General features: G+C 44.3%; 1 protein-coding gene across 2 annotated transcripts in view; it reads left to right on the plus strand.

Annotated features, from left to right (window-relative positions):
• Positions 1 to 27,310, plus strand: part of LOC144769233 (small COPII coat GTPase SAR1B-like) — a 382,034-nt gene that overhangs the window by 150,445 nt on the left and 204,279 nt on the right. Inside the window, exon 3 of one of the 2 annotated variants that reach the window (XM_078653274.1) lies at positions 10,972 to 11,130. The gene's annotated coding sequence lies outside the window, so the exon portion shown is untranslated. Of the gene's footprint in view, positions 1 to 10,971; positions 11,131 to 23,081; positions 23,101 to 27,310 lie in introns of those variants that run through there. The other variant, XM_078653275.1, reaches the window with a different exon arrangement.

The following is a 27,310-nucleotide window of genomic DNA, read 5'->3' on the forward strand; positions in this document are numbered from 1 at the left end:
TCTCCACCCCTCAACCCTGCCTGGGTAGCACTAGCGACTCATACCTCCCACTCACCCAGACTTCTCCGCCCCCAACTTTACTAAAACATCCCACCACACAAACCAGCAAGATCTCCCACCCTGGACATGGGAAACACACGACCTACCTATTCAGCCCCCTCTCACCCCTCATACTCCTGCATCACCGCCTCTCAGAGTTTTAGCATGAAAATAGGAATATCTTGGGGAGAATAACATACCAAATAAACATCTGTGGGCGAAAGGAGATAGTTTTTGAAATGGAGAAATCCATGGTCGGGGTGAGAGGCGATCTTGTTTCTGCCATGTCGACTGTGTGGAACCAGGATTTATAGCGATGTATGATCAGTTTTACCAGGCAGTTCTGTGGTCTCGGATCGCGCTGCCAAATCAGTGTTTACCGCAATGAGTGAAAGTTAGGCGTATTCTTTCAGCTACCTTAAGGGAGCGCTCGGTTGGCATACCCTCTTCCTGCAAGTAAGCGCATGGTTTAACAAGCATGGCTGAAGCGTACCGCCCCGAAAAGGAACAGTAATTAAGTAAAGAAACATGCGCGACCGAAGCGGACCACGCTGAAAATTAAAAGTGCCCCAAATGGAAGTAAAACTAGGTAAGTGAAAGCGTGCCTAACTTCGGAAACATGATCCGTAATTACACGCCTCCTAAAGATAAGAAATAGCTTCACGACAGCCGTGAAGCAACCGATCCTGTCCGGATGGGCCGTCCCAAAAGGAGACAGGGCGGAAACAAAGAAGCCTTGTTTCCAATGGCAGGCCACAGTTTAATATAAACCATGACGCCAACCAAAGAAAATGATGGGCGGGGCTTCAAGTCCCCTTCTGAAATCTCCTCAATCACAATAGTTCTTGCAGAGCGACAGCGCATTCGTGCTGCAACGCTAGGCGAGACCTAAAAAGGCCAGTCCTCATGGGAGTTTACAAATGTAGACAAGGCTGTTTTAAGGAGGGACCACTAAGCCTATCTATGAACCAAAAGAACCATTTAGAAAGGACAATAACAGGAGCCAATTGAAAAAATGGGTGGAAAATGAACTGAGCATCAAGTCCATACCTGAATACAGCATGCCTCGCAGAGCAGTGCATGCGCTGCCTAGGCTCAACCTAAAAATCCTTTGACAATTTGAAATGACTGTACATAGGTAATAAATAAATGCCTTATCGCAATCCCCCTTGCAATAATGTAATAATATGAGTAACAAATCTCCCCAACTCACTAATAACTTTAAAAACATTTTGAAATTTTAGATTATATTAAATGATAAACAGACAAAATATCGACTACAAAATATCGAATGGACATAATATCGAGTACAAAATATAGGTTGGACAAAATATCGAATGGACAGAATATAGACATCAAAAATATCGTTTTGAAGGTAAGTAATGTAATATCGAATTTTAAAATATAGATAGTCAAAATATTGAAGTATATAATATAGGTTAACAAAAATATTGAACATTTAGTAATATCTAATTTTTTATAGTGTATTTAATGTGTTAAAAGTGTTTATTTATGTTATAATGTAATTTAAGTAATGAATTTAATGTTATTTATATTTTGCGTAATTTAATTCTGTAGCGGGTTGTGGGTTTATAGGGGAATAGGGTGGGAAGTAATTTAATTATAATTAATTAAAAATGTAAATTTATTTATTGGTATTTGTTTATAATTAATTGTTAATTTTTATTTTGTAATAATTCGATTTTAATTGCCAATTAATTTTATTTAATTGAATAATTGATAATTATGTTAATTTAACTAATTTAATTTCTGTAGCGGGTTGTGGGTTTATAGGGGAATGGGGGGGAAGTAATTTAATTATAATTAATTAAATATGTTAATTTATGTACTGTTATTTATTTATAATTAATTGTTATTTGGTAAATAAATTTTAATTGCCAATTAATTTTATTTAATTGATTAATTGATAATTATGTTAATTTAAATAATTTAATTTTTGTAGCGGGTTGTGGGTTTATAGGGGAATAGGGTGGGAAGTAATTTAATTATAACTAATTACATATGTTCATTTTTTTGGATTGATTAGATTTTAATTGTTAAGTAACTTTTTAATTATTAATTAATTAATAGTTAATTTGTAATGAATTAGTATTAATAGATAACTAATTGTAATGATTAATTTAAATTAGTATTTGTAATTAATTAATTATTATATTATATTAAATTGGTAATTACTTTTATTTATTTTTTTATAGATATTAATAAATATATTTTTAAAAATAATATATGAAGTATCTACTTTCTCTACTGTTGCACTCTCTAGAGTGGGAATAGTTATTTTTACCCCTACGCTATCCAACCCTTTCCCTACTGTTGCACTCTTTGGAGTGGGAATAGTAATTTGTACCCCTACGCTATCCAACGCTTTCCCTACTGTTGCACTCTTTGGAGTGGGAATAGTAATTATTACCCCTTCGCTATCCAACGCTTTCCCTACTGTTGCACTTTCTGGAGTGAGAATAGTAATTTGTACCCCTACTCTATCCAACGCTTTCCCTACTGTTGCACTCTTTGGAGTGGGAATAGTAATTTTGACCCCTATGCTATCCAACGCTTTCCCTACTGTTGCACTCTCTGGATTGGGAATAGTAAATAGTACCCCTACGCTATCCAACGCTTTCCCTACTGTTGCACTCTCTGGAGTGGGAATAGTAATGTTTACCCCTATGCTATCCAACGCTTCCCCTACTGTTGCACTCTCTGGAGTGGGAATAGTAATTTTTACCCCTATGCTATCCAACGCTTTCCCTACTGTTGCACTCTCTGGAGTGGGAATAGTAATTTTTACCCTCCCGCTATCCAATGGTTTCCCTACTGTTGCACTCACTGGAGTGGGAATAGTAAATAGTACCCCTACGCTATCCAACGCTTTCCCTACTGTTGCACTCTCTGGAGTGGGAATAGTAATGTTTACCCCTATGCTATCCAACGCTTCCCCTACTGTTGCACTCTCTGGAGTGGGAATAGTAATTTTTACCCCTATGCTATCCAACGCTTTCCCTACTGTTGCACTCTCTGGAGTGGGAATAGTAATTTTTACCCTCCCGCTATCCAATGGTTTCCCTACTGTTGCACTCACTGGAGTGGGAATAGTAATTTGTACCCCTACGCTATCCAACGCTTTCCCTACTGTTGCACTCTTTGGAGTGGGAATAGTAATTTTTACCCCTATGCTATCCAAAGCTTTCCCTACTGTTGCACTCTCTGGAGTGGGAATAGTAATTTTTACCCCTATGCTATCCAACGCTTTCCCTACTGTTGCACTCTCTGGAGTGGGAATAGTAATTTTTACCCTCCCGCTATCCAATTGTTTCCCTACTGTTGCACTCACTGGAGTGGGAATAGTAAATAGTACCCCAGCGCTATCCAACGCTTTCCCTACTGTTGCACTCTCTGTAGTGGTAATAGTAATTTTTACCCCTATGCTATCCAACGCTTTCCCTACTGTTGCACTCTCTGGAGTGGGAATAGTAATTTTTACCCTCCCGCTATCCAATGGTTTCCCTACTGTTGCACTCACTGGAGTGGGAATAGTAAATAGTACCCCTACGCTATCCAACACTTTCCCTACTGTTGCACTCTCTGGAGTGGGAATAGTAATTTGTACCCCTACGCTATCCAATGCTTTCCCTACTGTTGCAATCTTTGGAGTGGGAATAGTAATTTTTACCCCTACGCTATCCAACGCTTTCCCTACTGTTGCACTCTCTGGAGTGTGAATAGTATTTTTTACCCCTACGCTATCCAACGCTTTCCCTACTGTTGCACTCTCTGGAGTGGGAATAGTAATTTTTACCCCTACGCTATCCAACGCTTTCCCTACTGTTGCACTCTCTGGAGTGGGAATAGTAATTTTTACCCTCCCGCTATCCAATGGTTTCTCTACTGTTGCACTCACTGGAGTGGGAATAGTAATTTGTACCCCTACGCTATCCAACGCTTTCCCTACTGTTGCACTCTCTGGAGTGGGAATAGTAATTTTTACCCCTACGCTATCCAACGCTTTCTCTACTGTTGCACTCTTTGGAGTGGGAATAGTAATTTTTACCCCTACGCTATCTAACCCTTTCCCTACTGTTGCACTCTCTGGAGTGGGAATAGTAATTTTTACCCCTACGCTATCCACTGGTAATAATATTGGATATTTTTTAATTATATTATGTTACTATATATATTTTTGTAACAAATATGATTGTAAAAAATTTTTTTTAACTTTAAATAATTATTTAATTAATATAAGGTAATGTAAGTATTTTTAAGTATATTTTAGTAATTAATTTTTAATATTAATTTAATTTAACATTGTTTTTAATAAAGTCGATATTTTTATAAACTACATTTTTGTAAACAATATTTTTTACTCGATATTTTTGTACTTACCTGTTTGTAGATACAAAGTCGATATTATGTCTGTCGATATTTTGTCGCCGAAATTTTTGGTAGTCGATATTATGTTCCTCAATATTATGTCAGTGATCCCATTAAATAATTTAACCAAGCAAAAACTTCTATATTATTGGATTGGGCTGCACACAGGAAAGCTACTCACAAGTAGGTGGAGAGCTACTGGTAGCTCACGAGCTACTCGTTGGAGACACCTGTTCTAGAGGCATGCCTTCGAAGTGCACAGGTACCCTGCCTTCCTGGCCCTGGCTCCAGACTAACTACAGGGGGTATGCATCCCTTTGTGTGGAGACAGGACATAGCATATTCAGGTGTAAGTGGGGCTGGGGCCAGCTCCTCCCACCCATCATGCCAGTGGTGGCCCATCCAGTCACATCTAAGCATTGCGTGTGGCTCTCTAGAAGGAATACACAAAGCCCAGCTGTCAGATACAACTAGTCATGTGATCCAGAGACAGCCTAATTGCACCCTATGGCTAAGGCAAGAAAACACTAACTTTCTAAATGTAGCATTTTCAGAATTGCTATTTAAAATCCTACTTCGCCATAAGATAGGATTTCAATTCTTGAGACACCGAACATGATCTGGGTACCTATTCGCATTTTGGAAATTACTCTTATAAAATGTGATAAGGTAACTTCAATATTATCCATTGGGAGAGGTAGACCGTGCAGTAATGAAAAACGAATTTAGGAGTTTTTCACTACCAGGACATGTAAAACTCTTAAGTACATGTCCAACCTTTTAAATTCATTGCGCCCTGCACTCTGGGCTGTCTGGAGTCTACCCTAGGGGTGACTTATGTGTATTAAAAAGGAAGTTTTGGGCCTGGCAAAAGGTTTACTTTACTTTGGGAGGTCGGAATGGTAGTTTAAAACTGCATACACAGGATTTGCAATGGCCGGCCTGAGACATGTTTAAAGTGCCACTTATGTGGATTGCACAACCAGTGCTACAGGCCCTCTAGCCTCATTCAATGTATGGGCCTTGGGTACATGTGCCACTTTACTAGGGACTTCCAAGTAAATTAAATATGCCAGTTCGGTACAAGCCGATATTACCAGGTTTTAAAGAAAGAGCACAAACACATTAGCATTGGTTAGCTGTGGTAAAGTGTGCAGAGCCCTAAGGCCAGCAAAAATGAAGTCAGCAAAAAACAGGAGGACTGAACGCAAAATAGGGAAGAACCACACCAAGGATGTCAGGTCTAACACCTAGGAGCAGCTAGGCGTCATCTTCATCATGCATTGGAAATCTGGTCAACGGTGATGCCTGATCTTGATCAAACTTTCACTCCCTTAGGCGAGTGACTGTGCAGGGCCTTGAAATCCCCAAATTCTCTAATACTGTAGGAAAAACATATGCCCGGACTTCCTTACGCATATATTTTCACCCTCCAGGGAAGCAGTATACCAGGACTGGCTGCGTTTTGACAAGAGATTTGGTTTCACCTAGACTGGCCGGGGCTGCTGTCGCATTTCACTCTACCATGGGCGTAGGAAGTGTGGGGGACACGGGTGATATATCCCCCCAGATTTTAGAGTGGGGGGACATGGGGGGGACAAGGGTGTGGGGACAAGGGGACAAAAGAATTTCCTCTCTCCCTTCTGTTATTCACACGGCCATTAGCGCCGATAGCGCTACCTAATGGCCCTGCACTTGACATGCCTGGAGTCATAGAGGCCACCCGCCCTCTGCCCTTTGTTATGCTTCAGTAAGGCTCTGCAGCGGTCTGGGAAGGGCAGAGAAGGAAAAAAATGCTGTCTCTTTTCCTTCATACTCAGAGAAGGCAAGCACAGTGCCCACTTCTCCTGATCTGCCTCTGGCAGCTGCCCTCCTCCCCTCTCTTGTTATTCCTCCATCTCTTTCTGTCTCTGTCTCACTCCTCCTTAAGTTCTGATTTTAAGAGACAGCTCTTGTACTCTCTCTTCCCTCTCCTTTTCTTTATTTGTTTCCCTGTGAAATGGATCCAAAAAAGGCGGAACACTTTGGCTGGAAATGTCCTCATTTACTGAACTTTTATAATTCCAAAACAAAACTTCAGGACGGAGAGAAACAAATAATTAAATACCTAACAGGCCAGATTGTTATTTACACCCACACACATTAGCGCCACTTTACAGAGTTTGCCAGTGAAAGCGCTACTTTCTTTTTATCTTCTTTCTTTGAACAACATTGTTTTACCAGGGTGGGGAAGTGCACCATTCCTAAAGGGACTGCAATACCTGGTTGATGGGTGGAGTGGAAACGTTTAATATGATAGTTTTCAACTGTTTTAATTATTTTAGCTTATAAAATGTGTACTGCGGCTCTATGTTCGGGGATGTGGTCTTTTTTAAACCAAACTGCTTACATTTTGAAAGGATGTAAGCAATGGACATTGAAACGGGTTCCATCCTGGTCCTCTAGCCATGTCCTGAATTTTTCAGGCAAAATCACTTACTTATTTCTGAATAATGAGTTTAAAACTGTTAAGGTAACCATGTTGTTCCTGAATACATTTCACATGCTTTGCTTATTTTTGCATTCCTCACGAGTGTTTGTTTTTTCCAGGGTGTTATTCGTTTTTTTCAAGCAGCATTTTACTGTTGTCTAGTGCATAATTTGAATTGAGTTGCAGCACAATTGAGTTGGAGCTGAAGGCAGTGCAAGTTTCTCTCAGTGGGGCAGTATGGTGTTCAGTGTGGGAGAGGATGTGGCACTCTGGCCAGAGCTGCTGAATTTGGAACTGGAGTACCATTTTCAGCCTACATGTCCAGTCCACTGAGACCACACTCCTGACAGAGCTCATTCCGATGCTACACCTTAGAAGGCCCCAATAAACCTTAGAAACCCTGGCTTCTTAGCACCCGCAGGTGGACCCTTGCGGTGGCAAGTATGGTTTATCCTTGAAGGTCTGTCCACCACAATCCATTCTGCAGTTCACCTCCAGTCTTGCAAGCAGGCATACGAAGAAGCACACCCTAGATTGACAGTGACACTGAGGTCACATGATCCTTGAGGCCAGTCCACTGCACCCATTGGTACCTCCATTGGCCTTTTTCAGCAGTAGTGGTGCAACTTACCAGGGATCGGCAATGTAGGATTTGCATGCACACCAAACTTAGGGGGTGATTATAATGGAGGTGGGACCGCCACGTCACCCCGTCAGTGGCGGTCCCACCACCATCGGTGACTGCATCACCGCCAGCCATATTACAATGGCGGGTAGTTCCCTAGCGGTTGGAAAGACCAACCGCAACGCACCCGACTGGCTCCTTGAGCCACCATTGTGGCAGAGGGGCTCGTGGTTCCTGCAATGCTGGTGGTGCCTACCAGGCACCGCACTTGGGATTACAATACCCTTTACCTTCCAGCCTATACATGGCGGTTCACCCCCTCATGGAAAAGTTGGCGGAAAGGCACATTGGGGGCCCGTAGCAGGCCCCTTCCCCTCAGCCCCCAGACATGGGACCCGGGGGCATCTAAGATGCCCCCCTGCATATCACTGCACCATGTGGCAGGCACCGCATTGTGCCTGCCACGTAGTGCTGTGATATATGTAACATGTCAGTTTTTACATTGCAGTGGATGATGCAGTCAGCAGTATCTGCTGCAATGTAAAAGATAGGCACTGCGAACGCCATAGTGGCGATCGCATTGTAATGCCTTTCGTGGGGCCGCCACCTTGAAGGCCAGCGGTCCCATTCCCCAATTTGATGGTGGATGGACTAAAGTCCACCTGCCATCGTAATCAGCCCCTAAGTTTGTAAACTTCAAGGTCTCTGCTTCATGCACACACACTTTTAACATGTGCAGCCTGCTTTCAGGCCACTGGAGTTATGCAGCATTGGAGGCCAAAATTATGTCGCAGTGTTGACTAAATTATGCAACAATAAAAGGCTGCAGCGTAATGCGGTGCATTTTTGATACTTTATTATTTTGACATATTTATACATACTAACAGCCTCTGCAAAGTTTTTGCCTCATTAGTACCTGTGTAAAATACAAATGCAGTAGTGAGAAAGGTGACCAGTCAACCTTTGCCAAGGGCCCTACACTTCACAGCAACATAAGTCACATTTCGTTTAGTAATTTTTGATCCGTCTGAGCTACAAAATAATTTTGGGGCAAAAAGTTAGATTATGCAGCAGATGATGTATTATGTGGCAAATATGATACAGCCATAGTTAAGTGGATTTTTTTTTCCACTTAATTTTGCCCCAGCATTGCAGTTGATCAATTTGTAAGTTCCCCAAACCCAAAAGTCGAGTTTGGGCACAACTTGCATTTTATAAGCAGTCCTACAACACAAGGCTACTTTTAAACTGACCTCAGGCTTCAGCAGTGTATACATTCAAACGCAGAAAGGGCTGCTGGCCTCTAAACTGCCATGCCCTATTATATTCGAGGGACTTAAAGGTAGTTCTATTCCGCCTGCCCTATTATGTACTAGGGCCTTATAGGAGAGGTCATGCCAATCATAGGGGTACCCTAACCCATAGTGCACCCGAGTGTATGTAGGTGTTTTCACAGTATCTTTAAGTGTCTCTTTCAGAATAGGACTGGCCCTGTGCCTGTTCAGGCAGAGTCCAGGGTCAGTCAGAGTCAGGTACCACCAGTACCAGTCAGCAAAACGTTGGGGAGTGCCCAGGTAACAGGATGGCTTTGCAAACCTAAAGAAGCACAAACTCAGAATTTAAAACATAACATCATGGTTGGGGGGTTCTCTTTAATAACCAGAATTGATTTCTATCCTAATGAACCCATTTTCCAACATTAGGATAAGGAAAGACTGGGGAAAAATCATAACGTTCTAATCTATACCTTGAAGTTTTCATGCAGTTCTTTGATGACGGTTAATAGCTCACTGTTCAATGTTAGAAATGTAACTTATAAACTGCAAATAGCAAAATAATTGCTCAGACAAAAGCAATAATTCACTGACCTATGTACATGATATGCATTTTGTGAGCTGCGTGGTACACGTTCTTTGCAGCAGGCACATTACCCCACTGTGGCTACCTTACCAAGAGTCAAATCTTCCACTAGACAAACCTCTGACCTCTCTCAATAAAGAACATTAATCCCCGGAGTTATCTTCACATATTTATTGTTGCCTGAAAAGTGCTGGATACCAGGAATGCAGAAGCAGGTATTTTTCAAACCATAATGCATTTGCAAACACGACGCCCCCACCCTAAGTCAGCGACCTTTGTTTGCTTGGTGAATGAAGATGCAAGATTCATATACATGTTTTTTTAACATTTGGTCTGATTACTCTATGACTGTAAATAACATTAAAGCATACATGTAAACTGTGACAACATGCCTGCTTTTCTCAATATTTCACTTCGAAAGTATGCAATTGTATTTGTTTAACAGGTGGTGATTTGTATAGGGTCACTGGGAAGTCCACAAGGATGTCCCTGTCCCCCCCAGAATTTTAGTGTCTTCTACGCCCCTGCACTCTACCTGTTGTTTTAACTGCACTGCTGGGAAAGAAACTGGCAAGGTATTGATGCAGGCTTCAGAGAGCAGGAAAACAGTGGTTGTGTTTGTGTATGTGTACCGAGCCGTCGAGGGCAGACTGTAGAGCCCTAATAGAAAACACAAATTAAGGGTAGGCATGCTCTGCACCCAAGCAGTGCAAAAACAACAGTTGATTGTCAGAATGCAGAGCAATGTCATACATTCACCCCAGTACAGAGATCTGGGCCTAAATCCATCGTTTTTTTGCACCCACACCACCCCAGTTCAGACATGGCTATATGCAAATCAGCCTTGACCCTGTGCCTCATGGGAACAGTCCAGCCCGAACTGCCAAGTCATGTCTTTCCTGGACCGGAATCAAGCATCCTAGGACCGGTTTCTGGCTATCAGCCTTCATCAGCCTGGATAGCCTGACTCCAGTGGTGTGGAGAGCATGGGACTCACGTCTGAGCATACCCATCCCACTCGGGGTGACAAATGCAAAAACAACAATTGATGGACAGAATGCAGAACAATGTCATACATTCACCCCAGTACAGAGATCTGGGCCTAAACCCATCGTTTTTTTGCACTCCACACCACCCCAGGTCACACATGGCCATATGACCCCAAGGAGGCCAGAAGGCCAAATCTGCTGTCTTTTTCCGAATTGCTATTGCTGCCCTCTTGAATATCAGGCCCAGACTCCTTCCATGCAGTCTGACACTGCTTTCAGGTGGAATCAATCAGCTTTTGTGGGAGTCATCGAGTGCTTGTGCCAGACATGGTTGGCTTGATGTGTTGTTTACACCTCACCTCATTAGGAAACACGCCGGGAGGATCTCCAGGGGGTGGGAAGGGCGCTGGGTATATATATGCCTGCTCAGAAGACCCCATGTTTTTGCCTCCTCACTAACTGAGCGTTGGATACTCTGCTCTGTCCTCTCCCTGGCAAGGATGGCTGAAGTGGCTGGCTGAGACGATATGCATTTTGTGTAAACGGAATCATAAAGTTAATATTTTCATTTGTTTCTCTTTTTTGTATTTATTTTGCAGATTGCCCCCTGCGTCTGTAAGCAGAGACTCTCCTCTGTAGGATTATCCGCCGGGGAGTTATTTTCGCCTGTGTAACCGGAGCGGCTGCATTGCATCACAGTATTCGTACCGATTGTGCGTTCCTTCCGTGGATCACTTTTCCTTCCTCGTCTACTAGAGGTTGGTATTTTGTTTGCGCAATAAATAAAACTGCTGACGCGGGCTTTTCTGGCTTCTTTGAACTTTGCTTTTAGAACTCTTGGCTGACGTTTGTACAGAACTGACCGTGAACTGCTGGGGTGCGTTGCAATCGATGCCTTTTAGTTTACCTTTATTTTTCAGCGGTTCGTGTAGGGAGGGGGAGTTATAAGAACACAGACTAACTAGGTTTATACCAGGAGTCCCTGCAAGCTTGTCATTTTCCAACAAATAAGACAGTGGCATGATAGGAGCGCTGTGGGCCCTAATGGAGGCAAGGGTACGGACCTTGTCCCGGGTTTAGTGGTAAAAGGCAGCCATGATTGTGTTGTGGTGGGCCCCTTACACACACACACACACACACACGCGGCTCGGTGCTGTTGCATATGCTATTCTGGTGATAGCTGTGCCCCGGAAATGACGCATCATGTTTAACATTATTTAGTCAGAGAGGCATTGATCTCGGAGGAAAGCGAGGATCAATCGTACAAAATGTGTGGATCGGAGAAGTCCGATACTGTGAGTTGACTTCCGATCAGCCACGTGCAGTTACACGTCACCGTGCCAGCTTTCTTCTTTTTCGTTCTGATGTGAATGACATTTGGTCCCCGCTTTACTGTTGGCTAATGCTAATGCACTGGACTGCAATTAGAAACTAGCACTATTCCTTGTTTTATGATTGCCCGTCACTCAGCTGGTTTAGCTGTTAAGGTAGAAATTGCATGAAACGAAAGTCTCAAATAATGGCAGATCCTTTTGTCCGACCGTAGCTAGTCTTGCCTCTGCCTCTTGCCTTAGCGCACTCTGGATAATTGGTATAGAATTGTAATGTTTTGTTGGACTATTTCTAAGCTCCCCCAGCACGCAAACACACTGCACCCTTGTGGCTAACTATTATTAACTTTTGAGTGATGTAGTCAGTGGAGTTCCTATAGACAGCCTGGTCCCACCCACACAGCCCTGCACCTGAACATCACCCAGGGTTGGATTGGGTTTAAAAATCTTCCCGGGCACGCTAAAAAAAAGTGGCCAACATTTGCCTATTGCCTTTCCGCAAAACACTGCTTCCGCAAAATATTATAAAAAAAAAAGACAGTGGGGGGGTCTCTGACAGACATGTTTGCTTAGCTTTACTTAGATAAAAAAAAATGCAAGCATTAGTTCACACTGGTGAAACACACCTGAAAACAAGTGAGGTCACTTCTACTGAGGCCCACTGCCCCCGCTCATTCTGCATACATAAATGAACCTGCCCAGTGAGAGAAAGGGAGTGACTGACACCTCTGCCCCGCTGGTAAAAGGGAGATAATGGACGCTCATCTGCCTGCAGAAAGGCAACACGGGCACCCACTGGGCTGCTGGCAGCATCCGAACACCAACAACACAGACACCGCCAACATCTCCCCCCCCCCCCCCCAGGCTGCCCAAAAAAGCAGCCCACAGCTGGAACTCAGATACCGGCCCCCTCGGCCATTGCCTGAGTGCCCACCTTACCAATCCGACCCTGTCAAGGCCTCCTCCTCAGTTCTTGACTTCCGCAAGATACTGAAAACCTGGCTCTTCACATAGGCCTGACCCTGGCTCTGCCCATACAGCACCTGCTTCAGCGCCAGGGTACCCTCCTGAATGAGTTGTGCTCTATAAATAAATATACCTATCACAACAGGTCAAAAAATGAAAAATAAAACGATTATAAACTCTTGTCTATTATTGTTTTTTTTTTCTTCTCAGAGCTGAATCTTGGGGGCAGGGCCAGGGTGATAACAGACTGGTTGATGGATGAGTGGTGGGCACTGCTATTCAGTGCACATGATGGTCTGGCCGGCTGTCTGAGGCTGGCCAAACTGTCATGCGCACTGAAGCACCCCCAAATCCGAGCTGTGTTGCAGGGTTGGAGAGAGCAGGCTCAGGGTTCCAGTCTTAGTGGGAGCACAAATCCCCGGTGCTAAGGCCAATCCTGATGCTGCTTTCAGCAGCATGAAAGCAGTGTCAGGATGGGCCGCAGTGCACTCTGGGAGCCTGTGCCTGCAGAGGAGAGGGGCACGATGCTGCGATGCAGGTAAGTGTTTTTTTTATTTGTCTTGTCCGTCCGCGCTCCCTCCCGTGTCCTGACACTGTATAAACACACTGCCAGCTACTGGTTAAATCACAGACTGACCACAAGTGAACTGACATCTTGGAGAGTAGGGAAAATGTTCCAACCATTCAGTAACTTCTAGCTCTGATGACCGATACATCATAGTGAGAACACCTAAGAAAGGCCCGAAGAAAGAGTCACACCAGCCAGCACTTGCTTAAGAAACGCCAATGTCAGAGGCAAGAACACTGTGCTTGGCATGTGTTTTATAACTTTCCGAGAGGCTTCAATGAGATGTAGCATTTATTGCATTTCCCTTTCACTTTTACAGTTCGTCTCTGTTGTGTAGTATCTTTCTGTCCTCTTCCATCCAGAAATGTGCTTGTTTTATGGCTTGCCAAGGCATGACAAAACATGAATGTTTACTGTTTTTGTGTGGCATCTTTTTCAAACCTTCTGAAATAAGCTGTGCTATTGCGAGATGGTATCTAGGTAGCCAAAAAGCTTGCTACTTCATCCTTTTCATTTCCATCCCACACTTGCCTTTTGTAGTTTTGCATAGTGTGCTGTACTACTCTATTGCACCCTTTCTCCGTTAGCATATGAGAAACAATAGTTCTCACGGTATCATTCCAATGTTAATCGTATTAATTATGCAACTTATTTCCTTGAGAAGCCGGCTAAACATGTAAGCTTTAGCATGAGCACCCCAGTATGTCCTCTGCTGTGGACCTCACACAGCTTGAGCTTGTTTAAACGGAGCCATAGTAGAGCATGTATCGTCTTGGAAGGAATTCCCCTACGTTTGTCATATAAAGGAGTTCCTTATTATAAGTTTCAGTAATGTTTCTTGAGAAAAATGTTAATTTATAGGAAATCCAATAGCTTTCGTTTCTAGTGGATTGACAATTTCAGCCCCCCCTTAACCCTGTCAAATCTCCCCCATATTATCCTTTTATCAGTTTACTACATATCGGTTTACGACATGCTTCATCCACCTGCCTTTAAATGGGTACAGGTAACTAGTGAGTGTCTTCATCCGTTGTCTCCTCGTCTAGTAGTTGGGCACCCTGACTCTTCTTTAGCAAGTCATACTGTTATAGGCACGGGCCAGGAGGCAGAAAACCAGTCACTGTATTCTCCAAAATTGTTTATCATTCTTCACCATTAAATATGCTAGTTTATCCATGCTTAAAAATGTCCAAAGTTTACTAACCACATTTTATACGGAGGTGCTTCTGTTTTGCTCCATAACGTGATAAGACTTGCGTGAAAGTGGGTAATGGAAAATGATATATAATCCCGGAGGGTGCCCCTACAAAAATCACTGAGGGACACCTAGTAAAGTCCATTTCTGCAATAGAACATATTACCATTAATATCTCCTGCCAATTTAGAGCTAGGGGGCTCATTATGACGTGCGGCGGTCCCACAGGCCCGATTAGGATGCGCCCGCCATACTGGCAGGTGCATCCTGTCCTTTTACCATTCTGGACGGTGCTGCTGGCTGCAGCACCATCCGCAATGGTAAAAGTGTATGCACAGCATTTCCGTGCACCACGTGGCAGGTACTGCACGGTGCCTTCCACTTGGTGCAGGGAACTGCAGGGTGGTACCATGGGTACCCCCCAAGTGTACCCCCCAAATGCACCCCCCCCACACTCCCGGGGGCCCGCAACAGGCCCCCAAAGCCAATCCCCGTCAGCCTTTCCATGGCGGTGGGGATTGTCCTGTCCTCACATCATAATATGGCTGGTGGTGCCTGCTAGGCACCGCCACCATGTTACTGACCCAACACTGCCCGGCCGGCAATCGGAACGATTGCCGACCGGCGGAAAAGCGGCAGACGGACTTTGCGTATCATGGCGGGGGTATTTCCTGTTACGATCGCGTAATGGTCGCCACCGTCGGCTCGGTGGTAGCGATTGTCACGCCATCGTAATGAGCCCCTTAGTTCGGGCATGCCATCAGTATCGGGGTCAATGCTTCTTGTTTTCCAAAACCTCCCCAGCACTTTCAACCTTGTATTATTCAAACCTGTGCAGGCAAACAAGTTTATAATGCCACTTATAATGTATTTTAATACATTATTTCTTTCCCTTGTGCATGCTGAGAAAAAATATTTTACCTTTATATCACATGTTTTTTTGTGGAGTTTTTATATAATGCGAACTAGACCCGAGAAATTGGGTATCACAGCGCTTTACATGAGCACCAGTTTCGTAGGAGGACTCATTCATTTTTTTGCGAGGCACGAGGCGATTAAGTGATTTGCCCAGAATCACAGGATGTTGAGCGTCCTTGCCGAGGCTTGTACCCGGTTCCCCAGCTTCTAGGTCGACCGCTCTAGACGCAAGGCTACATCCTATTTTTACACTCATCTATACATGTATACGTTAATATCGTGCATATTACTTTGAAATTAGTTTTCTATAAAAATCAAAGGTTTTGTTTTCCTAACCTTTGTTAACTAGACTTCAAGCAGTGCCTGTCAGCCATTTTATCCAAAATGGATTCACCTGTGTCTTTTCTCCCTGTCCATGCCTCTCCTCACAATTTCTTCAGCACACAGTCAAGCTAAGACATACTTGTTGGTTTCTGCTGTCATTGTTCGCATTGTTTCTTTTCATGATGACTTCCATTTCTTCTATCCATTGATTTTGGAAAGGTAATCACTCCTCGCTGCCTGGCTACGTTAAAATTCTACAGATACTGGCTGTGGCTGCGCTTTTGTGAGTTTTTATCAATTTTCCAAAGGGTGTCAGAGACTGAGCTCTCCCCTTCTGACTCCAGGATGCATCCACAGGGGCACAATTTTAGGTAACGATATCTCTTGTCGTTCCAGAGACTGAATTCTTCCTTGATTTGTGTGAACAATTTAATAGCACCTTTTCTAAAGAGATTCCCCACTACCACACATCCATCCGTCTCCAAGCTTGGAAGACTTGGTAATTCAATCCCTGGAAAAAGTCAGTGTTTCCTAAAAATGACTTGAAGGGTGTGGTATTCCATTCCACACTTCTAGAGCGGTCCTCGGCTCAGTAGAGCTACAACACATTTCCGTCTGAAACCTGGACTGCTAAGCATCCTTGCACAGGGCTCTAACTGAGAGTATGTTTGATCTATTTGGTACTGTTCTTTTTGCCTTTTTTCTGTAGGGAACAATTCCAACAAGAACCGAAATTGTGATGGTCGGTAATATCTGAGTAGATGGGGTAGGCCTAGGCCTTCCTCCTGGGGTTTACATGTCCTTTGTTTCTAACCAATATGTGTTCTCTTTAACTGCCACTTATAGTTCGAGCACAGGTCTTGCAACTTCTGGATATCGACCCTTGGGATGGCAAGCGGTAATATAGGGAACAGGTAGAGAATTCTAGGTATTACTGTCATTCTCACCTCTGATATTTTTCCAACCCAGGGAATATTATAGCTATGCATATTGAGGAGGTCAATTTTAACTTGATGCATTACTCTTCTCACATGTCTGATTGAGGTTACCAGTATATTTTTTGGTCACTACCGTTCCCAAATAACCTAAGTCACTTTCAGCCCAACGATTTCACCCCTTGTACGTTTGAGATATTTCTTAATCTTTGTAAAGTGGATTTTGGACATAAGCAAACAATATGAGGGGCAGCGGGCTACCCCTTTCAATGCAGATCGTCTCTGTAAGTCTGCCAATGACAGACACTTTTGTCTCTGATATCTGATAATTTACAAACACCCCCGTAATAATATATTTACAAATCCTGCCTTTCCTACTGAGTTCACGAGAAGTACCCATTCCACCCTGTCAAATGTTGGCATCTAAAGAAATGGTTACCTTAGTGCTTCTCTGGCTTATGTCAACAGCCTGTAAAATAGTTTTAGTACTATACCTTGTTTCTCTACCTTAGGTAAACCCCAACTGATTTAGGTGTATCAAATCCAGAAAAAGATCATATAACCTGGTATGCGGACTCTCTGCCACTTTTTTTTTGCATTGGACATTTCGCCACCTGCATTGTAGCACCCAATTAAACAGCATTGCAATTGGAGGTGGCATAATGCCCATGAACAGGATGGGAACTGGAGTGGGGGCATCCCCGCAAAAAATAAAATAAAAATGTTGATCACTGCGGGACAAAAAACAGCGTCAAGAGTGTGTTGGCATTTACCCCGTGGTGAAATGTCCTCAAATCTTCCAACCTCAGGCTACTGTTTTCAGAGATGAACATATCATCTTAGGTGAGCAAGGATATAGATTGACATGTTTGACAAAGTGTGGGTTCTTTTCCTTACTTGTATATGAGAGTTATATAAGCTTCATCCATGGGCAGTGCAGGAGCCTCCGAGAGAGAAATGTATTCATTAGTTCTGCGAGGGTTCCTAAAAATAATAGGCCAAAAATTCCATAAACTCCTGCAGAGAACGCCTCCCGGCCCCTGGCCTTTACAATTTAGGGCTCTTTATGGCCTACACAACTATGGCCAGTTATTAGAATCTCCAGTCTCTATTCAAGCCTATTCAGTAACCTGCCTGCTTTAGAGCCTATGCAATGACACCTTGCATTTAAATGGGATAACAAATAATAAGTTTTAGCCATCTCTTGCACCTTTGAATGAGCAGAAATATTTTATGGTTTATATATTTTTTTATTGATTATGGAATACGTATGTAATTGCCTTTATCCTTCCGGCATGCAAGGAGCAGTGAAGGCCAGTCACATGGGTTAATGTAAACCTTAAAAACATCCCAACCGTAGAAACTTGCCCGCCCTTTTACCTCAAGAAGTTTTAGAATTGAGATTATACGGCAGCCATGTGAACTATCCTTACCCATTTTTTAACGGAGTAAGTGATCTTATAGCTCCTGATTTGACTGCAGGATGAAACACCCAGTGATGAGCTTGTAAGTATGTGAACCTTTCCGCCTTGGGTAGATTATACTGCCTTGTGAAGTCCTCTAAGTATTTGATTTGCCCAATAGCAAATAGATTATCACCATGATGTATATTTTGTCCCTCCAGCTCTGACAGCTGTGTTTTTCCATTGCTGGTGAAAAAATCTGTATGACAGCAGCTTGAGGTGAATGGCCAATTAAAAGTGGTCAATCCCAGCATGATGTCCCAAATTGCTAACATGGACATTGTCACTGGTGCCAATTGCACCCCCGGCCAGTTTAGCTGATTACCGCTTATCTTTGGGATATGCAAAAGGGGAGTGGCCAGTGTAGTACCACTGCTTAGAGGTTTCCACCCTCCTCCACTTCGCCAGGAATTGGAGTTGGGTGGTGCAATAGTATGTCTAGACATGTGGGCTAACTACCCCTCCTTGAACTGTCAGCCTTTACAGTAATTTATTGGCCACTTTCTGTTTCTCAGCTTGCCACATGAAATTGTTAATAGTAGCTTTGAGCTGTTTTTATATCCTGCTCGGCACTGCCAGAGGTATAATTTGAAATAGATAAGGAATCTTAGGCATTATGTTAATTTATGGTAAGGCCACCCTATCGAGTGAGAGGAAATATGTTGATCCACACCCCTACAGTTATTGCTTAGTATCCCCTAAGATCCGGGAGTAGTTGCATTCATTATTTGTGCAGTGGTGTGGCATAACTGTATACCAGGGTACATCACCGGCATAGTGTCCCATTTTAAAGGGATTAGCCTGCTCAGTTTGTCTTTATGTTGTGGCTTTTTATTAAGGAGGAAAGCCTATGGATTTGTTTTGTTTATTTTAAAGCCCAACACTTTCTGATATATGTCCAGCTCCTCCAGCAAAGATGGCAGGGACGACACCGGGTCAGCGAAAATAGTGAGTTTAAAATTCTACTTCCTCTACTCGATCCCCCTGATTTCTGCTCTGATCTAGATGGCTTTAGCCAGTCCTGTGGGTTGCCAATAGGAGTGGAGAGAGTGGGCATCTCTGCCTTGTCCCTCTCTAAATTGTTATTGATGAGGATTTGATGCTATTCACCCTTATGCTAGCTCAGTGTGAGACATAGCTTGCCATAGCCCAAGTACAAAAGCATTGAACAAACCCCGCTGCTTGGGACGTGAATGACAAATCTACTTTGTCAATTGCCTTTTTGGTGTTAAATGATCGAAGAAAGGCATTATGTCAGCTTCTCTGGATAACGATATTGTAGAGATATTATATATTTCTTTGCACATTTTTTATAAATAGCAGAGCGACTTAATACCTTGGTCCCGAAGAATGCCCTGAACATTTCAGTCATATACGGCAGAAACATGTTGGCCTAATACAGGGTAAACATCCATATCCCTGTTTCACTGTGTTTTTATGCTCTATTCCTCAGGGCATAGAAATAAAGTTGCTTGCTCCTAATGAGATCATTTTAGAACGCTATTTTTTTAGCACTCTGCCCCGAAAGTATTATTTCTTTTGTGCTATAGAACAACCCTGCTCCTTTCCTACAGGAAAGTCGTAGCCCACACTGGGTACCTTGCGGTCCCAGTGTGTGGAGGGGACCCTATGATGAAGCATGTCACCCTACGGTGAGTGAGGATTCTTGTGCAAACAAGTAGTCCCTCACTTTATCCCACATCCTTTCATCCTGTTACCCTGTACATTGTGTGAGTTGAGCTTCCCTGGACCCACACCTATAAGTGGATTTTTTTTTTAGTGTTTTCACCGCATTGACGGTCTGGGATAAAGCCTGATTGGTCAGTGGGTGTGATATCTGGTAGAAAGGATCCAATAGCATAACTTGAATGCATATTAATAGTCGAAGTCTAAGTTCAATAAAGAAATTGGCCTATCTGAAAAGCATAAGAATGGGTCCCTTCCGGGCTTGGGCAATACGATAATATAGCTTCTCACATTGAGGGTGTCACCTCCCTCTCAAGCCAAAGTCATCAAAGACCCTTGTTAACATGGAGCCAGTTTAGGACAATACATTTTGTATAAGATGGCCGGGTACCCATCCGGGCCTAGTGCCCTCCTCATCGTAAGTTTTTAATCAGTATGATCACCTATTCTAATGTTATGGAGGCTATCCTCTTGTTCCCTGTTTAATAGCTGTCTAAAGTGTGAGCAATCGTATGAGCCCACATACAAGGAAGACAACTTGTCCTTAGAATATAGTGATCGATAAAGTGCTGAAAGTCATGTATTACCAACCCTCTATCTTTTCTGGCCTTTTGACACTCAGGGCTTCATTTAAGAAAACTGTTGCATCGCTAACTGAAAACCGATGCAACTGTTTTCACTGCGCCCTCCTTGCGACATGATAGATGCGTTATATTTACTGTATGATACATGGTGTCGCAAGGAAAGAAAGGTACATCAGTATTACTGACGTATCTGTCAGTGCAAAAGTGACGTATTTCTGGGGTGTGTCTGAAAACAGAGGCAACTCCAGCAATGTGACATTTCACATGGGGTAAGCCCCACGTGAAAGGGCCTGCATTAGTCTTATGCCTGCTGTGAGGCAGGTGTAAGATATTAATGCAGTAGCGTCCTAGAAGTGACGCAATGAAATCTGATAGATTTCACTGCGCCACTTCTACGGGGCTTTTTGCAGGGGAACGCCCACCCTACATACATTATACCTGACGCAGGTATAATGTAGGGCAGAACTTTACAGAGTGACGCATCTGCTTAGATGCGTCACTTTGTAAATAGGGTGCAATGTGGCACATTTTTTATCCTCCAGTGCGTCACAAAAATTGTCGCAACAACAGCGTAAAAGTGTCACTAGGCCTCATAAATAAGGCCCTCAATGGTGGTTATCACTTTAACTCTCTCCTGGTAGACTTTGGCCTGTAATTGAAAAGCTGGACACTTGGCAGCCTTATTGCTGGATGAGTAATACTTTTGTTTAATTTTCAGAAGATTATATTCTGCCTTGTCTAGTTCCAGGGTTTTAAATTGGGCACGCATCACCAGGATACCAGGCTACACTTTGCTTGAGGATGTGCGTGTGTGCTCCCATGCTGAGTTTGCTAACTGAGATTCGAATGATACCCCACTTCCTTTCTACTTTTGAGGCTTCCAAGATGAATATGCCCCACATAACTGCCTTAAGTGTGTCCTGAACAGTAGCTCTTGATGTGTCTGGGTTATCGCTGTAGTATAGATAGTCATCCATGGCTGTCTGCACCTCATCTTGTACAGCTGGATCATGTGACAAGAGGTAATTGAGTCTCCAGGTGCAAACCCTACTGGTTGTATATGGGGTTCGGTGTGAGAGGGAGAGAGGTGCATGGTTGGAAAGGGATATGTACCCTACGAACACATGTGTGGTATGGGGGATTCGATTTGTATCCACTAAAAAGGGGGAAATGGCATATGTTAAATGGGAGCGAGAATAGTACGTGTGTTCCCCATTACATATATGCCTCCACACATCTGATAGACCCGTATCCCCTAGTCAGTCTCAGAGGTTGACCCTGGCCTCTCCCCCGCTGTTATATCTTTGATGAGATCTATCTGTGTGGCTGCCAATGACCAGGTTAATTTCTCTCCCTACTAACACTAGCTCACCTATGGCAAGTTCAGGTATCTACGATAAAGCCATTTTGAGGAAGGATTCCTGCCTTAAGTTAGCAACATAGATCATGGCTATGGTGTACATGTTGTTGTCCAGTTGTGTTGCTATCGCCAGCCATCACCCAGCTTTATCAGATGCTGATTTTATTATCTGACTCTTAAAACGTCTACTTCAGAAGACGACTACCTCCACTAACTTTATTGTGTGTTTGGAGAAGTTTTGTGTCTGAAAGAACCTGGACTTCATTCAGTACCACTCCTCCCTTGGGAGGTGCGTCTCCTCTAGAAGACACCTCTCTCTCCGGTTCTCCTTTTGTAAATTAATGGTGGCTCGCCTCTTTGCTGAGAGATTTTGACTTTTTATGTTCCAGCTAATTAGCTTCACTGTGGTTGTGCTGGGGCCCTGAATTATGTGGTGACCTCCGTGCCTGACTCCCCTCTCTGTTTATCTCTCCCCGTTGTGCTCCGCCCTCCCCTGTGACAGTCTCCTCTTGACAACTTTGAGAGATTCAATAGGCTGTCTTGTGTTTAGGGTACTTGAGCATTCTCCACCTCAGAATTCTCCCAAACTATTGAGATTCTTGAGTGTTGCATACCTCCGTTTTATGCGTGTCCCTTAGCCCACCCACCTTGGTAACCTTTCTATTCCCATGTCCAGAACCAACAAGCAAAGTTGAGAAACGTTATCACAATCATCGTGGGCTCATCTTTAGGTTACCAGAGTAGTTAGTTGAGTCTCTCCCTCGAATCCTATGTACCTCCTGAAAAACCCTTTGCATTTGTTCTTATGTTACCTTCCTTGGTGCAAGTATCTTCGTCCAGTCCAGTTGCCCTCCCTGGAGTACACTTCGTCACCCTGCCTGGTTCAGCCCCCAAAGCATCTCCACCTCTTTAGTGCCTTGGACTTGGCTTTCTCACTGCCTTCTGATGATGCTCCATGGTGGATTAAAGCAGCGGATACCCCTACCTTGGCTACTCAGTTGTGATAGCTAGGATATGCCTTACTTCCTTAGGGGTATTGACATTGTGCTTCGAGTTTTCCCAAAAAACAGAATAGGCAAAATGGATCACCCCACTGATGCTGCATGTCTTATTTTTGGGAAAAATCTGTGTACGTGTTGGAAATCTCTCTGTCTTTTTAATGTTGTCGGTGCTGGGCCATGGAACAGTCAGATTTAATTGAAATTGCTTGGTTTGTTCTCTTCCCTCCACCAGAATTTCTTTATTTGTTTGGTGTCTGTCCACTTCCTTTTTATTCCACTCTCGTCCATTCACGGCTTCATTCTGAAAAAGTTATATCCTCTCTTTCTTTAGTTGTTTGGTATTTTCCTAGACCCATCCTGGGGGATTCTGTTGACCATTGGCTCTAGTTCCATAGGAAGGGGAGTCTAAATGCGTGGCCACACCTGTACATCACACTTTCAGTTATAAAAAATATGTTAGGGGTTGAAAGACGTTTCTTTTCTGTAAGGTGATCATTGACAAGTCCGGGAAATTTTGTAGTAAGGTTCCATTATAAGATATTGCCTCTCCACTAGGCAGTAACTCATTATTTTTCCTCAAAGTGTTTTTATATGAGCTAAATCCTCCGGGGGTAGTGTGTTCTTGATGAAAAAATCTGCCACTCAATGTGCCCTATTTGTTTGAAATGGGGTACCATTTCCGGTCTTCAAGATGGCATAAAACATTTCTTGTGCAGAAGTCTTGATATTTCCACCTTCTGAACATTTGGGGACCCAACTTATCCAGATACTGTTCCAATGTGCCCTTTGTTCCAAATTCTCCTGTTTTTCTTGGAAATGTACTCTGAATCCTCTTGATCCATAGTACATTAATCCTTTGTTTCTTGGATGGAATGAACTTTAGAGCCAAGGTCAAGGTTGATTGTTTCTGTTCTTTAATTGAGCCATGCACTCTGATTTATTGATTAATTTTGACTACACTACTCAATTTCCCTATGTCTTATTGTTGAAAAGAAACCTTCAAGGTTTAAGCCTTTCATGTCTGACGTCATTGTAGGGCCAAGTGGGTTCTACAAGTCCATACTGAAATTGCCATTTAGAGTACTTTTAAGAAAAACAGGTCCAGTAAGGAGTAACAAAATCCGCTAAGGGATTAACACCGCTCCCAGTCCATCAGTCGCACAAAAGAAAAAGGTGTAGCGCAGCATCAACTTCCTGGTTAATTTTTCTATCTCTATGCTTCTTTGAGGGAGTGCTCTTTTTGTATGTTTTCAGGTTAATTCTCTCAGGACTCCCTGTGGCCCCAGACAGTTGCCCACCATGATGTGATGAAGTAGTCTGCAATGGTTGTGCCGTTGTAAGCTAGGGCCAAGCCTGCACTCCAAAGAAATTAAGGACATATTTCCCTTCTTGGGTATCTTTTGTTGCCCCTTTTAAGACCCACATAGAGCAATCACAACTGGGGGTTCATCAGACAACTGTCTCTGTCTTTTCATCAGTGCCTTCACGTTTACAACTGATCTTTCAGAGGGCCTGGTTATCCCAAAGTTCTGGCATCTTTATCAGTTTACCAACGCCACCCACCCAATCCCCACCTGCATTGTGCATATCCACTGGACAGACTACTAGGCAGACCTCAATGGCATTGAACTCCCCTTTTGTGATGAGATGCCGCATACTCGCTCTGCAATCACCGCCGACAGGGACTTGCTCTCCACCTCTCAATCCTGAAGTGTCACGATCTTGTGTAACTCTGTTTAAAGTGCATCCTTACAGCTAGAAAGCCATACAAATAAAACAGTCCACATAGAACAATTGATTAAATGGGCTACAATGCAAATCATCGCTCACATGTAATAAAGGTTAAGAAGTGTTAAGTTACTTTAAAAAGTTACATTAAGAAGAGCCAAGTATGGTTGCATTCCAAGCCGAGAGGTAACTGCATTGGAAATAGCTCCCAAATCTACTTGGTAACATATGGACTCATGTTCCAGGCAATCTTAACTTTTCAGTGGTCACATCGGAGCCTTTGTGTCCGCAAAATGCCATTTTTAAATGTACAAAACTCAAATTGCGATCCGGTAACTTGTTACTAACCCCCAGATTCATCAAGGCTACATTCTGCGAATTCCAAATTGCGATAATTACCGAATCGCAATTTAGAATTCGCAGAATGGCATTCATGAAGAAATGCGATTAAAAAAAGGGAATCGCAATGGGCCACAATTGCCGATTGCGATTTTGCCACAATCGCATAAAATTCGCAGAATCGACCGTTTTCCATGTTGAAATTGCGATCTCTCAATTACCGAAATCGCATTTTGCGATCTCGCTAACTGCGAGATCGCAAAAATGGGAAGTCGCATTTCGAGCCCATTGATGACATCACAACCAGGAAGTAGGCTGTTCCCTCCCTCATTCAGATCACTGAGCCTGAAAGTGGAAGCAGTACTGGCCAGAGCTCCACTACAGACAACTTGCAGCACCACAGCAGGACATTAACAACCTTCAAAATTTCCCAGGAAGCAGCAGGGAGCAGTGCCCCAGGAAGGAAGAGGAAGATAACATTTTCTGAGCAAGAACTTGAGTTCCTCATTGAGAGAGTCTGTAAGGACCATGCTCGCCTTTTTGGCAAGGACTCCCGGAGGGTGCCTGAGGCTGACAAGCGCCGCATCTGGCTGCGCATCCGCGCAAAGGTCAATTCTGTCGGGGTGACCCAGCGGTCAATAGACGAATTAAAAAAGAGGTGGTACGACCTCAGAGGGTGTGCAAAAGAGCGAATCGTTGAGAGGCTGGGGGAGCGACTTGCCACCGGTGGAGGAGAGCCCACTGTCACACCCAACACTCCACTGGAAGACCTTGTGGAGGACACCCTGAATCCTGAAGCCTGCGTGGGGGTTACCCAGCTGGACTCGTCCCGACCCACCCAAAAATCCCAAGGTAAGTGCCATGCGACTGCGACCCCGTCCCCTAACAATGCCATGACTCCTGAGCTAGCTATTTGACAACCCCAGTAATGCAGGCCATGCACACCTGAAATGCCTTATTGCATTGTGGTAGTTGTAGTGTAACCAAAATTCCCAGATAGCCCAACACAACCAGACCTGTCAATTCAAAGTAATTCCAAAAGCCAGTCAGGGAAAGCAAGCCTGCATGCATGTAGCAACATCTCATGTGCAAGATACATATCATTAATCATGCACCCATTTACATCACAGGTGCATCTGAACAACCCAGCACCGACAGTGAGGCCCTACATATAGATGAGAACCCGGAGGACACCGAGGGTGAGGGCCAACCTGCACCACGACCAGGACCATCTGAGCCACCTGCAGCAGTACCACCACCTCCCCATGTGGACAGGGCCACCCCTGCAGCCACAGGTGCCCAGCAACCACCCCAACTGACACCCACGGCAGTGGTACAGGCCACACCACCAGCAGCCAGGAGGCGGACAAGGCGCACAGCCGCAGTAAGATCGCAGTCCAGCGGACTGACGCGCCAGCAGCGTGACGCCTCAACACGCGCGGGCAGGGCTGTATATGTACAGGATCCTGGCCTGGCCATTGAACGCCGCATGCTGGCGGTACTTCAGAAGCAGGCGCGTCACTTGGCAGCCATTCACCTGCAGCTGCATAAGACCGCGCAAAATGTTGGACAGCTCACGGAATGCATGCAGGGCATGACCGCAGCTGTTTGTGAGAACAGCCAGATCCTGGTATCCCAGCAGGATATCACCCGCTGCCGCCACCGCCAGCTGCTGACCCGCCTGTCAGCCTACACCAGGTCCAATCACATCATTGGCAATGCCACCTCACAACTTTCCTGCCGGTCCCTTGCAATGCAGGTGCAGATGATCCAGTGTTGCCAGGACGTCGCCAGGGCACTTGAACAGGTGACAGCAGCAGTGCATAGTCTGCAGCCGACTGCCCATGGTGAAGCAGGGGGGGGTGATGATGCCAGCGAGGGCATTTCAAGCCACAGCAGCATGTCCTTGCCGCTGGTAACTGAACGCCGCCGCAGCAGCAGGCCCACTGCAGCATCACGGGCCAACAGTGTTGTGGAGGACACGACGAGGCGACTGGGTGCGTCCGGACGGAGGCGCCAGTGACACATTTCACTCTGCCTGCAGGGCCATGCTGATTCAAGAAACAAGCCCTCTACCCCTTCATGGGGACGTATGACACAATACAGTTCTCATGTGAAATCATGGACAACAAAGGCCACATTATTGTGAATAACCAATAAGAATTTATGGTCTCACGTAAATCCGACTCATGTCATTATTACATTTGTCATGCATGAGTGCAGTGTTGTGTGAGGGGAATGGGTGCACTAGAAACAGTTCATTGTGATTTGGTTGCGGCGCCTGTGTCCTTCAGCAGGATTCTCCCCACGTGCATGATGTACGTTTGCAGGTTGGCGGTTGTCCCCTTCCGACTCACTACCAGAGATGTTGTGGAGTATTGCACACACGGCCACGATGCGGCAGCGGACCTCAGGCTGGTATTTGAGGGCCCCACCAGTCTTGTGTACGATGCGGAAAAAGTCCAAATGTCCCCTCAATGCAATTCCGAGTGTGAATGTGAGCAGCATTGTAACGCCGTTGCTGTGGTGTGGCAGGGTTG

Source organism: Lissotriton helveticus, chromosome 7, assembly GCF_964261635.1.
Source record: "Lissotriton helveticus chromosome 7, aLisHel1.1, whole genome shotgun sequence".
Classification (NCBI taxonomy): domain Eukaryota; kingdom Metazoa; phylum Chordata; class Amphibia; order Caudata; family Salamandridae; genus Lissotriton; species Lissotriton helveticus.